General features: G+C 38.8%; 1 long non-coding RNA gene across 1 annotated transcript in view; it reads left to right on the top strand.

The window, feature by feature from the left end:
• Nucleotides 1–6,202: 6,202 nt before the first annotated feature.
• The window catches only part of LOC148109638 (uncharacterized), a 214,036-nt gene continuing 206,781 nt past the window's right edge, over nt 6,203–13,457 (top strand). Inside the window, exon 1 of the long non-coding RNA XR_015725175.1 lies at nt 6,203–6,301. This is a non-coding gene — a long non-coding RNA (uncharacterized LOC148109638). The remainder of the gene's footprint in view (nt 6,302–13,457) is intronic.

Below are 13,457 nucleotides of genomic sequence, written 5' to 3'. Positions count from 1 at the left end.
TGAAAATGGGCCATTTTACAAAAGTGAGTCTTGAGACTAAAGGCACTCAGGGAAGATATATGAAAAGGTGCATCACTGAAATTAAATGATGGCCATTTATTTTTATTTTTTTAAAAGATCTTTTATTTATTTGAGAGGCAGCAAGGCGAGCAAGAGAGCAGAAGGTGGGGAGGGGCAGAGGGAGAAGCAGATTCAACAGTGAGCAGGGAGTCCAACGGGTGGCTCGGTCCAGGACCCTGAGATCATGACCTGAGCCCAAGGCAGACGCTTAACTGACTGAGCCACCCAGGCACCCTGATGGATGGCCATTTAAAAAATGATTAAAAGGTTAGAGAAAAGTAACAATGAGAAGAAGTAATAATTAAAGAAGTCAATATCCCTGATCTGGTTAGTCAGTCAAAGAAGAGAATCCTCCAAAATTAAGTGAGGGAGTATATTTTGGGTAAAATGGAACACTAGTGAACATGCTGGTCATGTATATTACCCAGAGGAAACATGATATTCTGCTTCTCATGATATTTGCCCTCTTTGGGCGTTAGTTTCTGCGATGTTTCATAGTTGAAGTTCGGGTCAGTGACTGACAGAGCTGAGGTTATTAAAAAACCAAAGAAGTTAGAACTGGAAGGACCTAAAAGAAGACAAACATCTGGTTTTTTCAGTTTACGCAGTAGGCATTTTTATTCCAACTGGTTGGAATTAATTACATTTCAGTTTATTTAATAGAGATATATCATTTATATGAATTTTGCTCTAACTGGTAATTCTAAGTGAGGTAGGTTCCTGACCTATTAATTGTGCTTCTAGGTTAATGGTTTCATTTTTATAAGCAAATGCCTGAACTCCACAATTGTGTTATCTTGAGATCTAAGGCATCTGTTGAAGGTTGTTCTGTCTTTTAGTCTTTGTTTTAAAGTAATTGATACTTGCTCTCTCACAGCAGCATTAAATTTCAGGGCGCAGAAAATACTCTGCAGCTAAGATGGGAAAAGCTAGATAGGAATTACTCTCAACTCTTAAATATAATAAGTGGCAGCAGGTGTGTTTATGAGGAAATTGAGAAGGGAAATTTTGTAAAGCTCCAGAGCTGGTTGAGATTTCAGCACAGATGGCTGATATCCCAAATATTAAAAGAGAAGATGAACAAGATAAATAACATCTCAGGATATTATTTATCAGGAATGCAGTGACAGTTTGATAAACAAATATTAGGGCACCAACATTTGATGAAGCAAGTTTGGCTTAAGTACACGCCTCACGAAGGTCTTAGTGCGTTATACCTTGTTTGAGGTGAAGCAGGAACTGACCGCGGCTTTATCTTCAGATAAACTCATCATTGGAGTAAGGCTTATGTGCATGGCTAAGGGGCAGACAAATGCTTGAGTGTTTAAGGTGAAAATACTTACCTCTGAACCTCACCAATCCCTTCTTTTCCTGTTCTTTCTAATCTCTCTGTGGCATCTCCATTTATCTAATTACCCAGCTTGCCCAGAAACTCTAGAGTTACTCTAACCCTCTCCTTTTCCTCACACCCTCCCACCAAGCAGGTGTCTTCGTAATTGTTAAAAGCTCCCAAATCCATCCTTCTTTAACTTCTCTGTTTCTGCCTTAATTCGGGTCCTTTCATTCATTCATTAATCAACATTTATTGAACTCTATTCTGTGTCAAGCATCATATTAGTTATCAGGCATGCAAAGATTCGTGAATCACAGCCTCAGCAATCAACAGTCAAATTCTCCAGTTTATTTAAAACAATATATAAAAGAATACATAGGAAGAGAAGGAAAGGAAGAACACTTATGTTACTAGTGGAATGGCTGTTGATTTCCCAAAGGATTATTAGGATGGTGTCCTAATCGGTTTCCTTATCTCTGGAGTATTTCACCTCAAGATATCCACCAGAGCGCAACTGGAATGCGTGTCCAAGAGGCAATCTTGGCAATATTCATGGCAATCTCAGAATTCTTCAGTGGGTCTCTATCATCTAAAGAATAAAGCACAGATTACTATGCAAGATAACTTCAGGCTCTCCAGAGTGTCGTGAAACCTTCCTTCTCTCTCCCTAACTCTTGCCATCTCTATACTATGTGTGTAATTTGTACACCTTCTGCTCTAATAATGTGTAACTATGGTTTGTCATAATTTTTCTGCCTCCATACCTCTGTACAAACTGTTTCAACCCTTAGAATGTCCATTCCTTATCCCTTGTTACAGACCTTTTATGATCCAATTGATTTAGTGTATCTTCTCTGAATCCTCTTTCTGTTCCCCCTCACCCACATGCTGAGAAAGGTGAACACTCTCTTTTTTTAGTTACTCAAATACTTGTCACCTTCAGGGCAATTAATTCCTTTTACCTGTCTCACCTACTTGGCACATACCTTATTCATTCTTTAAAACATTTCTGGAACTTAGGACAACACCTAGAATATAATAAACCCTTAATACAAATGGGAGGCAATAATAATACTCAAATGAACGAAGGAATTTTAGAACACAAATGTCTCTTATACTATATTTACTTCTGATTTCAAAGGAAGAGTAATTCTTCCTGCATAATATTTTTGTTGAAAGCTATATATTTATGTTTACTAGTATTTGTTAATTTTTTAAGTTGAGCTATAATTTTAATATCTAACATTTTATGTTGTCTATTAACTGTTGACAAGTATATCCAATTTAATGAGCTAAAATTGAAATTTCAAACTGTGCTGCTTTTGAGCTATTGAGACATTAATGGGGTCTTATTCTGAATGATACCACAAGAACATCCCAGAAAGTAATATAATGTAAGAACGCCAAACCAGACATTCTCTCTGGTACAAGGAAACCAGAATAAATGTGAGAACACACTAGGGCTGACGTCTACATTGGTTGTAGCCTTTGGATTCTTCACAAGTTTTGAAGAGGATATACATGGACTCATCCCCCCAATCCACTCCACCATTTTCTGGTGAAAGAAAAAGTTCTTGGGGCTGCCTGGGTGGCACAGCGGTTAAGCGTCTGCCTTCAGCTCAGGGCGTGATCCCAGCATTCTGGGATCGAGCCCCACATCAGGCTCCTCCACTAAGAGCCTGCGTCTTCCTCTCCCACTCCCCCTGCTTGTGTTCCTTCTCTCTCGCTGGCTGTCTCTCTCTGTCAAATAAATAAATAAAATCTTTAAAAAGAAAAAGAAAAAAGAAAAAGTTCTTGACCTGCTACAAAACAAAGAAGCTGAGCACTGTGATGTAAGCACCAGACACACGTCACAGAGTTAGTATCAGTCAGGGCCCAGTCAGGTGATAGCAACCACAGCAATCATTTCGAAAGAATTTAAGATAGTTTTTATATTAAATTTTCTAATGAGGCATAAAATGATTAACTAGGAAACAAAGAAAACCCTCTAAGTTATCATGAAATAGCTACCATCACTAAGGAACAAAGGGAAGAGCTCGGAGTTATCTAAAACAAATTTTTAGAGGAAGGTCCCTGTGGGACTAAGACCCAGACCTCTTGGCATTCACCTGCTCTTATGGAAGAAAGCTTGCTGCTGAGATCCAGGATTGCTTGATAACTGACAAAAACAAGTGGGCAGGGAGTAAACTGGAAGGACTAAGTCCTTTCTCATCCCTCCAGCCTTCCTGACTTTCTCTCTTGCCCTGTCTTGGCTGAGCCTAACAGGGAGTCAGATGTCAAAAATGTCTTTGCAGAGTCTTAGCCTGGCATCTGGAAGTGGTGTTACAAGTATGGGTTTGGGGGGCACCTGGGTGGCTCAGTCAGTTAAGCCAGCATCTGGCTTCAGCTCAGATCATGATCCCAGGGCTCTGGGATCGAGTGCCGCGTTTGGCTCCCTGCTCAATGGGAAGCCTGCTTCTCCCTCCGCCTGCCACTCCCCCTGCTTGTTCTCTCTCTCTGACAAATAAATACACAAAATCTTTAAAGAAAAAAGTGTGGGTTTGGAACTGAAGAGTAATAATAGCCTAATAACTAGCAAGAATACCTTAACAACCACTGATGGGAGGACAGCTGGGGTGTGGAGTGAGTATGTGTGAGCATACCTCGGAGCCTTTGCGTATGGCTAGCAGTACGTCTCTTTCTGTCCACTAGTTGCCCTCACTAATCCATAGCCCGTAGCATGTCCCTGCTTTCTGTAGCCCTGCCTGGGTCTGAGAATCAGATTTAGATGCACTACACTGTACTGATAACCCGCTCTCTGGCACATGTTGGCCTAATACAAACCAAGAACTTGTTAGGATTCTTGGACAAAAAAATAATCTTGGCTATACAGTGATGTCAGAGAAGTGATTTTGAGAGCCAAGTGAAGCCTGAATTACTGATTTCGTGTCCAACAGTTCCTCAATTAACAACAACAAAAACGAAAAGCTAACAAGGTAATCATTTTCAAACTTGTTCCTGTCCTGCAGAAATATTAATACTAGCAATGATGGTCATCCCCTCTTACAGGTGGGGAAGGGAATGGAGACACACTCGCTGAAGTCCCCAAAGAAAAATTTAAAGCCCTACACAAATAAAACGCATTAATGGATGGATAACTCTCAGGAAAGAAAGACAGGCTTTTAAACCCCGTGTTCATTGAATCATTTTGTAAAAAAAAAAAAAAAAAGAAAAGAAATCACTGTTCTTTTCCACCTTTGTGTATTTCTTGTTATTTGAGGGTTAGAAGTCACCCAGCTAAAAATCAAATCAATACTTGCTTATAAGACAACTTAACCTTGAGTACTCCTAATGCTTCTACAAGCTTCCTTTAAGCTAGTTAAAACTGCCAGGTAGTCAAAATTAATACGAGCTCACTGTCATTGAGACACAAAGAAAGCATAACAAACCTCAAGAAATCAGGCAAATGATCTCCTACTCGGGCTTAGAAACCTACACTTAGGGGGGCGCCTGGGTGGCACAGCGGTTAAGCGTCTGCCTTCGGCTCAGGGCGTGATCCTGGCGATCTGGGATCGAGCCCCACATCAGGCTCTTCTGCTATGAGCCTGCTTCTTCCTCTCCCACTCCCCCTGCTTGTGTTCCCTCTCTCGATGCCTGTCTCTATCTCTGTCAAATAAATAAATAAAATCTTTAAAAAAAAAAAAAAAAAAAAAAAAAAAGAAACCTACACTTAGGGTCATTTGAAGGTTTTTCCTATCTGATCATAACATACCTTTCTAGTTTCATTTCATACCATGCTTCCGAGGACTCATACACCAGCACACTGTGTTATGCCATTGTGTCAAGATAAAAATGTAATATGTTCTTGCTATTCCCTGTGACCAGAGGTCTCCCTATCCCTCGTCCCTGGTAAAATATTTTGAATTTTCATCAATACTCCCACTGAATCAACTTCTCTATGAAGTTTGACATGGTTTTCTCTCATTTCCTCTTTTGTTCTTCAATAATATCCATGTAGTATTTCTATCTTTATAATTAGAGTTGTATTTCTTAAATCTAAGATGTCACTGATTGCAACGTGCACACCACAAAGATATAGAAATGGTTCACATGAAACTATGATGCCATCAATTGTATGAAGCATCTTGATTTCAGAGGTGATAGAGTGTAAATAAAAGGTGTGTTTTAGAACTGACAAAATGTGGCAGTTGTGTATAGGACAGTCTTCTTCGCTATATTGTTTAAATTGTGAGCTCTGTGATAGCAGGACAGATGACTGAGTATTGTGTCCCTAATGTCACGTGTGCTGTTTGATAGATAGCAGATCCCTCGGTAAATGCTTGTTGTAGTGTGCCCCTCAGATGAAGACGCAAACTGGAATTATATCATTAGCAGTGCTTTCTTAGCCTGGACTTTGTTCTAGGATCACAACTGATAATATGTAGGGTACAAATAAGGATGCTTTATTGTAAGATCCGGACTTTGTTCTTGGGTGTCTTCGTGACCTTTTCCCGGGGCTGGCCATATTCGCAGGCTGGCTGAGCACGTATGTCTGTAGTTCAATTTTAATGGACGTGGGAAGACCCCACTCCTAAATCAGCCATTTGTTGCCTGAAAACCCCACTTTCAGGTAATCTTTTCCTTATATCGATTTCCTGAGGGGAAATCTCATTAAGCTTTATCAGGTAGAATCATTAAGGGAATTAGTTCACTAGGTCCCTCTCCCGCAGCAACAAATAATAGCCAATTTAAAAATAGCTCTGGAAAAATAGAATCCTCCCAGTTTATTTTTAGCACTGCCCAAGAAAGGCAGATGTGGAAAAGAGGTTTCAGAGCTAAGGACTACAAGAGGACATTGTGGGTAGCAGTTCAAGAGGCAGAAGTGGATGCCACCGGGGAACCGAACTGCAAGGCGAAAGACATGCCTCGGTAAGAGCCTGGGATCAGCTGGCAGGCTACCTCTGGGAAATACGCGTGTTTCTTTTCCACAGTCCTTTTCTTTATTTCTTTTAGTGCTTCTCTTCTGCATGCCTGCCATTTGCACCACCTGTTGGCCTTATCCCAGTGCATATTGCTCTTATTCCTTTAGCCCCTTTTCTTTCCGGGGCCTCTCTCTTCTCCTTTCCTCTCTATGTCCTCATTCCTCAAACTTCCATGTTTTCTTTTCTTTCATATTAGTTTCCTAGAGCAAGAACTCTACTAGAGAACAAAGCGCGTATCGTCCCATGATGCACATAGCTCTGGAAAGTTTCCACTTCTTCCTCAGCCTGAGCCATTGTTAATGTTGCCCAGGTTGGCTTGAGTGCCACTGGCTCTAACTGAAGTAATATGGGCAATGACGTCTTAAATCGAATTATGTTCTCTGAAATATGTTTTCCTCCCTTTTAGTCCACATACCTTTTTTTTTTCTCTTTTCGTCTTTACAGATATGACTAATTGGGCTAAATGTTCCCCTCCGTGTCATATAATTGGCTTGAAATATTGTTTCTGCACCTGCATGTGTTGTTTTTCCTCTCCATATTTAAAGCAGTTAAATAAAAAATACCCTGTTGCTTATCGCTGGCAGCCCTATATATCAGCCAACACCTCTCTGCTTGCGGAAAAGAGTCCTGACAGATGTGTCATATGTGGCCAGGAGAGCACGTCTGCCTGCATCGTGAATAATGCTGTGCATGAGATGACACCTTGGACTTACTCTAAATGCTTTTACTTCTGTTTTTCATTTTTACTACTTTCTTATATGGTTCAAACTTACCACATTTCTGGTGCCTTTTTAGTCATTCACTTTTGTCTTTTCTAGATGTCATTTCATTTCTGAAGAGCATTCATATAGTTTTTTATCACTATAATTCTGCATAATCAAACCAGCAATTCTGAGAATTTTTTTATTCTAAACTATATTTCTCTCAAAATATACTCTATTACTCCAACTCTATAACTTCCATTTAATCTTTGGGAGTTGAATTACTGCCAACATGTCTTACAGAGTTAACCCCGTAATTTTATAATCATAGTTCTCCTAATGTGATCACTAAGTAAACACTCTCTGACTCCTTTCCTTTAATTCTTCTCTTGACAAGGCATCATCATCCTCTGGATAGTTACGAAGTTTCTTTTTCTTCTGTCTTCCCTTCAGGGACTGCTTCTCTTCACCTTTCCCCAACCCCAAATCTGACATTTCTCTCACAGAACATTCAGGAATCAACATCTCTTACTCTGATATTGGGAAGTCTTTTTAAAAATTTGTTTATATGAGAGAAAAAGAGAGGCAGGAGGGGCAGAGGAAGAGAGAATCTCAAGCAGACTCCACGCTGAGCATGGAGTTCCCCATGGGGCTCAATCTCACAACCCTGAGATCAGAACCTGAGCCAAACCAAGGGTCAGATGCTTAACCGACTGTGCCGCCCAGGTGCCCCTCATATTGTGAAGTCCTTTGAACGTTCCTCCTTCTCTTTCCTTTTCTGTGCCTTTCATGTTCTCCCTTTCTCAGATATGAATTATTCACTCTCTAGGTAGGTAGAATGCTAGCATGGCCCCCAAGATCTCTACCAGCTGCTGTACTTGTCCTACACAATCCTCTCCTTTTCAGCGGAGAAGGTAGGCCTGTGACTCTGACGGGGTGTCACCATTCCATGCTACGGTTAGGTGATGTGGCAAAAGGGATTTTGTAGATGTAATTAAGTTCTAATCAAAAGGAAGATTAGCTGGATGTGCCTGACCCAGTCAGGGAAACCCTTAAGAAGAACAAAAAGCACCACCAGATGACGTCTAGCTGCCCTTGAAGAGGACATATGGAGAGGCCACGTGGCAGGAAACTCTGTGCTACCTTTAGAAGACAAGAATGAACCCCAACCAACAGTCAACAAGAAAACTGGATCTCAGTCCTATAAATGCAAGGAATTGAATTCTGCTAAGGGCCACATGAGCTAGGAAAATGCCTCTGAGGTCCAGGTGAGACCCAGTCTGGCTCCTACCTTGATTTCAGCCCTTGTTGACCCTGAGCAGAAAACCCAGCTATGTCGTGACCAATTCTCTGACCTACAGAATAGGCTAAGTTACTGACAGTTGGTTATACAACAATAGAAATAAGAGAGAAAGTATGTTATTTTTCTCTTCTCCTTTTGCTGCCCATCTTTCCTTATACCTTTAATTCCCACTTGACCTAACTGTAGTTTCTTGGAGACAAAATGCCTTAAATCCAGGGACCTTGAACTTTTCCCTTGGGCCTGTTAGTTTCCGGCACTTTGATCCTTGCCCTTTGACTTGATGCAGTCTCTCTCTCTCCACTTCCAGGAATGTGTGTTTCACTTTCCAAAGTAACAGACTTGGTCTGTTTGTTTCTTTGTTTTCTTTCCCTCATCAGCAACATTCCTTTGTCCTACTTCTCATTAGTAATCGGAGTGGAATTCAAGAGCAAGCCTGTGGTGATGACATACTTTGTGATGCTCTAGTGAAATTGATTGATGCCTTTATTTACTCATTCATTTACTTTTTCACTCAACAGTTAGAATATCAACCTAAAATGTCAGATAATCTCCTGGGCACTGTTACAAAGATAAACAAGACACACATTTCTGTTCTAAACAACTCATGTGATAGTAGAAATAGGGTGGTTATGAAAATCATATAAAATATTAAGTAGGACTTTAAAATTATGCAAATTTAAAAATATTAACATTGGGAATAAGATGGATATTTGCACACACATACACATAAAGAACAAACACTTTAGGCATTTATAGAACAAATAGCAAACCAGTTTAAGAGAAAATGAGGAGGAATATGAATTTGACCTATTTTATTCCTGAAAACATCAATTGGCATTGTTTTTCTTCGAAGCATTCCTTCACTGTCATGTTTTACGCAACTGTTAAATGTAGAGCCATGTATCAGGTTTTCAGGAATGGGTCTAGGAGGGGTGGGGGGGCAGGAGGAAGGGACACAACCTTGCCCTCTAAAAGCATATACTCTGTTTTCTGCATTGTTACTACATTGCCCGTCCTCTTGAGTGATTCTGTAGAGTGTGTCTTGCCTTATCCAGATAGACGAATATTTTTGTGGGTGCCACAGTCTGGGCAAAGACTGTAAGCAGAGAACGGGTGTGGTAGCAGCACATCATTGTGTCATTTTCTGTCAACGGGCACAATCTGACTTGCAGCATCTGTGTAGGAGGAGGGTGTGTAAATTACCATAGCCTGAGGGTATGCAGTAAAGCATGAAGTTAGCAGAATGGGTGTCAGTGAATTGGGGTAAGAAACATTGCAGCCTGAATGGAAAACAAATATATTTCATATGAACAGTATGAATTTTCCATGGAAATGAGAAAAGAGAATTCCTAAGAGAACTTATTTTCCTTGTCTATTTATTTCTGCCCTGTAGGAAGATGATAATGGGAAATATTTTAATAACAGTGTAGGCTTTCACAAAGGCAGTGCTATTTTTGAATGATAATATTTTTTCTAGAGTCATAAACATAATCAACATCTCACTTTCAGGATGTGCGCATCATCTTGAAACCAGCGTGGCCGTGATGTTTAAGTGACTGAGCCCTGGGTATGTGATGAGAAGGCAGCGCAGCCCTGTTCAGATATCGGGGCCCTGTATTATAAACTGGCTCATCTGCTCTCTGTGAGAACGTGTGAAATCACTAGAAAAGAAAAGGTCACTGCGGGCAGCACATGTAGCCTAGGTAACAGTTTCCGTTTGAATCTTCATTCCTTAATTGTTCCACGTTGGAATTGCTAATTCCTGACTCCCCTTCTAACCTATGTTACCAGCAAAAGTTTGCACGGTTTCATTTAGGCAATTTTAAAATCTAAAAATACAACTCAAATATTGCTATAATAAAAATCCATGATGAATGTTTTCAAAGTCCTAGTTTATGAATCATGTGAAATGACCATGTTTCAGAAAAAAAAATTTTTACAACCTGCTGAAATTAGATGTAATTAGGATCTGCTCCATTAAAAGTTAAGGCAGTGTTGTTAGACTCTGCACAGTTGTCCTTCTAGAGCAGATCGTAGTCTTTTGATGCAGTGAAGCTGGTTATTAACTTCTCATGAGCAAACAGACTAAAAATCTTGCCAGAGACGTAATCAGAATCCAAAAAGCCCCAACTCTGTTGCAATAGTTGCGATCCAAACAGAACATAAAGTGGAATAACTTCATAGATAAAAGCTAATGGTTAAACTGGGAAGGAATCTCCTTATCGATTTTGATTTATACAGAATCAATTTTTAACATATACTTTATTTTGTTTGGTATTGAAAGAAACCTTAGATTTTGTTGTACACAACACTTCAAAATATCCTCATGTATAATCCCGTGTATGCACATACATGTCCATGTATGCATTTATATACACACATATAAATCCCCAATTAGACATGTCTGAGGAAATTTCACTCTCCCTATTCAAGTACTACCTACAGTTGGTTTCCAAATTTGTCTAGGCCAAAACTTTCATTGAATATCCAGACCAGTCTCTCTTGTATCTTCTTAGACATCTAGGCATCCCACAAATATCTGAAAACACATCAAGTCCTAAAACAAACTCATGGTGTCTTTAAGTCTACCTGTCTTCCAGCATGCCTTGTTCAATGAATGATACCGTCAACAACCGTGTTTCTCATGACAGAAACTCAAGTGTGTCTTAGAAACACTCACCGTCAAAACCTCCATGCCTATCAATCACCAGATTCTGACAATTTCCCCTCTGAATTCTTCTCAAATTTGTCCTCTCTTTTTCATCTTTATTTTTAATACCTTAATTTCAAGCTCTCTCTGTATGTTTGAACGGACTATTTTTATAGATTGCTTATAAACCCTCCTCCTCCTTGGCCGGGTTTCATTCGGATACTCTTCATATGGCATGCTCTTATTCAAAGCAAATCTTTGAAGTCAAAATAGTATTATTGACTCTTCAGTATCTACACAATAAAATTTAGCCTCATTAGGAGGACATATATAATGCTTGCTTCATAATTTCTCTTTAATATTCCTTGTTCAACTTCAGCTCCTAGCATTCCCTCTTGTAGAACATATTAAGGAACAGTGACTAAGGAACCACAGCCAATAGACAACAATAAAATCTAGAAAGGACAAACTAGAAACAACTAGCAAAATGGTAGATGTAAAACCAACTAAATAAACAATTGCATTAAATGAAAACAATTCCTGTTGAAAAAGAAAAGAAAAGAAAAAGAAACAGACTCCCAACTATAGAGAATAAACTGCTGGTTACCAGAGGAGAAGTTGGTGGGGGGATGGGTTAAATAGGTGATGGGGATTAGGGGGGGCACTTGTGATGAGTACTGGGTATTGTATGTAAGTATTGAATCATAAATTGTGCACCTGAAGCTAATATTACACTGTATGTTAACTAACTGGAATTTAAATAAAAACTTAATAAATAGAAATGCAATAAATATCCCAATTATAAAACAAAGAATGTAAGGGTGGATCAAAAATTAAGACTTGGTTACATGTCATATATAAGACATGTTACATATAAACATGGAGAATGTTTCAAAGGAAAGGACGGAAAAACAATACGTGAGACAACTACCAAAAGAATTTGCATATCATGGCCATATTGATAGACATCAATATTACTGTGTAAAATTAGATGAAGTATATCTTAAGACAGTATTTCTAAAGATCAAATGGGACATTTCATGATAAAAGGGGCAATGTGGATGACATAGTAATCTTAAATGTGCATGCATCTACTTAAGTGAGCTTCAAAATATATGAAGTGAAACCAGACAAAACTAAAGAAGAAGAAGGCAATGGATTTAATACCATTCTCTCAGTAATGATTAAAAATTTTGACTAAGAATACGATGGAAGATGCAAATAACACTGTCAACTAATGTGACAAAATTGACATTTGCAGACAACTTCAATGAGAATAGGAGTGTAACATTTTTTTTAAGCGTCCATGGAATATTTTTCAAGATCATATACTTGGTCATAAGCAAGTCTCAATGTATTTCAAAAGATTGAAATCTTAACAGTATGTTCTCTGACCATAATATAATTAAGTAGATATCAATTATAATCAGTATAAAATAACCAAATATTTAAAAATTAACAGGCTTCTGAAAAAACCAAAGAAGACTCAAGGGAAATTTAAAAATATTTAAAACTACTAGAAGGTAACTAATAGATCCAAATTTGGGAGATGCTTCTATACAAGTGATTTGGGGGAAATTTAGAGATTTAAATGCATATAGGATACAAGAAGAAAGAAATAAGTCCATGATCCAAGTTTCCACCTGAAGAAGTGTCTTAGTCTGGTAGGGGTGCCCTAACAAAATACAATAGACAACCTTGGGATAAATGTAAGAGAAATGATCGATGAGAAGTTGAGAAAATATGTTAACTCTTAACTATGTCAACAAGCATATTTTGTCTTTAAATTTAAATAACCTTGTCAATCGATGGTATCCGTAGTTCATTATATGGAATAAATTAAATGCTGTTCATAACATATTTTATCCCCAAGTTAATCACTGATGACATGTTTACAAATTATTGTGTGCTGTACTTCAATAGAGAATTCACCCTTTTCCCATTCTAATGCTGCTTAATATAAGGAATCTAGAGCCACTCAATTGTCACCTTACCATTAATAGCTGTACACCACCTTTCCTGAGTATGCTGTAGTCAGTCTCTATGTCATCCTAGGGCAAGAGAATGAGTATTTTTGGAAACAATACCAGAGAAAGACTAAACTTGAATCTTCTTGGAGAGGAACTTAAAGTATTCTTAAGAGTTTTCACACAAGAAAAGTTCCAAAAGACTGATCCTTGGGCAGATATTTCTCAGCTAAATCAACATTGTCTATTGTATATAAACAAAACCAAAACTTCCAAATCTATATTTGTTGGAGAAAATCTGTAGGGAATCTCCAGAAGATGATGTTGCAAACCAATAGGCTGCCAGGCCACCAGCCATGACTGCGTGAGATGGACCATCGGAAAGAGGCCCCAGTCCCAACTCCCTCAAGAGCAGGGTCACTGATTGTCCCATGATCCTTTTTGTGGTTTTGTTCCTTACCTAGACTTTTAAAAGATGCTCC

Source organism: Ursus americanus, chromosome 7 (genome assembly GCF_024610735.1).
Source record: "Ursus americanus isolate L20-20 chromosome 7, mUrsAme1.1.p, whole genome shotgun sequence".
Taxonomy (NCBI): Eukaryota; Metazoa; Chordata; class Mammalia; order Carnivora; family Ursidae; genus Ursus; species Ursus americanus.
The sequence above is the reverse complement of the archived record's forward strand: the minus strand, read 5'-3'. Positions and strand labels throughout refer to the sequence as shown.